The sequence below is a fragment of the Panthera pardus genome, unplaced genomic scaffold (assembly GCF_024362965.1).
Source record: "Panthera pardus isolate Hobbes unplaced genomic scaffold, ASM2436296v1 HiC_scaffold_13, whole genome shotgun sequence".
NCBI lineage: Eukaryota > Metazoa > Chordata > Mammalia > Carnivora > Felidae > Panthera > Panthera pardus.
The window spans coordinates 188570924-188573391 of NW_026526688.1; positions in this window are offsets into that span (position 1 = coordinate 188570924).

Here is a 2468-nt window from a genome sequence, read left to right on the forward strand (position 1 = left end):
AAGATCATGACCTGAGCTGAAGTCAAGAGTTGGACGCTTAACCCACTGAGCCACCCAGGCGCCCCACTGAAACCTTTTCTAATCCCCTTACATAAAAGAGACTCCTCCCTATTATTACTTTCTATTCCAGTATCCCTCACAGAACTTATTACAATTTTGAATTATATAGATATTTTTTTGGTTTACTTCATTTGCTGGCTTCTCCACTGTAATGTAAATTCTACAAGGGTGGAGGCCACCTATCCTATGTTGGGAGTTAGGGCTTCAATATAACTTTGGGGGAAGACAAGCATTCCATGTAAACATCTCTCATCAAGGCTGAGACAGGAATAAAATCCTCTCTGGCCTGGTGCAGCCTACAATCATTTGTATTGGCCACAAGTAGAGCAAGAGACCAGGACGATGCTGGATGCTTATTGCTCTGGCCAATCAGATGCTTACATGAAGGGATAGTGTTTTAGTTAACAGTTGTATAACAAATCACCCCAGAACTTAGTAGCTTAAAGAGTCAATGATCATTTTCATCTTTCACAGTTTTCTTTTGTACAGAATTTGGGAAAGGGCTAGATTGTTAGTCCTGTGGGCTGCTGTCATCTGAAGTCTTGACTAGAACTGGCTGAGGGCCCAACATTCAAGTTCTTTATATGTTGAATCCACACCCCTTGATGTGATAGTATCTGGAGGTAGGGCCTTTGAAGAGTAATTAGTACTAGACTGGGTCATAAGGGTGGGGCCATCATGATGGTTAGAGCCATTTTGGGAAGATGAAAAGAGCGATATCTGCCCTGAAGAAAGACCATGGGGGGATACAGAGAGAAGATGGTCATCTACAAGCCAGCCAGCGTTTCACCAGAAACTGAATTGGCTGGCATCTTGACCTTGGACTTTCTGGGCTCCATCACTGTGAGAAATAAGTTTCTCTTCTGTAAGCCACCCAGTCTATCTATGGTCTTTTGCTACTGCGGCCTGAGCTGAGACACCAGATAATTTCTTTCTTGCTCTTGGAAGAATGAAACAGCCTGAGTCATAGGATGCCTTTGGGTTGCCAAGGTCAGGACCTTTGGGGAGATGAAGTTCTACTCTCCAGTGAGGAGGTGGTAATCATTTCTTTTTCTATTTGAGAGGCTGAATGAGGACACCGCAGGACCTTGGAGGAAGACTGTAAAAGAGAAAGTACCAGCATCCTGCGTTTGTAAGATAGAAGTCTGCATCCCGTATGGAGGGATGTGTGAGTCCTGTGGCCAAGGTAAAGGACAGCTGTGAAGGGATCTTCTGTCAGTTTCTAGTGCACTAACCACATGGGGGCTCAGGTGGTAATGACAGGCTCATTCAAACAGGCTGCCACTTTGCCATCAAATCTCATTTTAGAAATGCCACCTACTTCCTCCCTGATTTCCCCGAGGTGGAAGTTTGCCACTTTCTGCCCCTCAAAGGGCCGTCTCTGTTGCACTGCAGTCTCCTGAGTGCCTGGTGGAGACTGGAGTGGCCGAGTGGCACAGGCCGCGCTCCCTGGGAAGCTCACGATGCACTCACTGCATGCATAATGTTTATGAAGAGTGCTCTTCGCATCACCACCCATGGAAAGGAAGGGAAGGAAGCAGGCTTAGGCGAGGGGAGAAGTTGCATTGTGATGCAGTCTTCAAGAAGGTTTTGACTGATCCCCTGGGGAGCTCTGCAGCTAGGGTGGTCCTTGACACAGGTTCCAAACTGGGGTGAGGGGATCAGGCATTTCAATGCCCGTGTCATCCAGTCATTACATCTAGACCTCCCTGGAGAGAATGTGTGGCCCGGGAGAAGATGTTTCTCTTATGCTGGCCTGATCCAAAGGGAGCTGAGAACTGAGGGCTGTCCACTGACACAAAACCCAGTAGCTGGCAGGATAAGCCCTTTGGGCCTGAAGTATTTCCAGCAGAGATATGTCATAGTGTCCACTAGTATATCCTGAAGATGGGGTTGGATCCATATGTCCCCTTAATTGTAATGTGAGAGAACAAGATTCAAGCTGAGGTGAGGAAAAGGAGCTTAGAAAAGGAACCCCTGATGCTCTTAGGTCAAGGATTTCTTTCTAGTTGTGGCATTGTTCCTATCACAGACCCGCTGGTTGGGTTCCATATTGTGTCATGACAGTCATTACTGAACTTGTTCTGTTGTGTATGAAGATTCTACTTCTAAAAAGAAAAGGATTGGGGCGCCTGGGTGGCTCAGTCAGTTAAGCGTCCGACTTCGGCTCAGGTCATGATCTTGCAGTTTGTGAGTCTGAGCCCCGTGTCGGGCTCTGTGCTGAGAGCTCGGAGCCTGGAACCTGCTTCAGATTCTGTGTCTCCCCCTCTCTGCCCCTCCCCCACTCATGCTCTGTCTCTCAAAAATGAATAATCATTAAAAAAATAAAAAAAATAGTCTGAAAGTCTTTAAAATAAAGGATTCAAGTAAAGAAAATGGGAGCATACAAAGCTGAAGTGAGTCTTCCT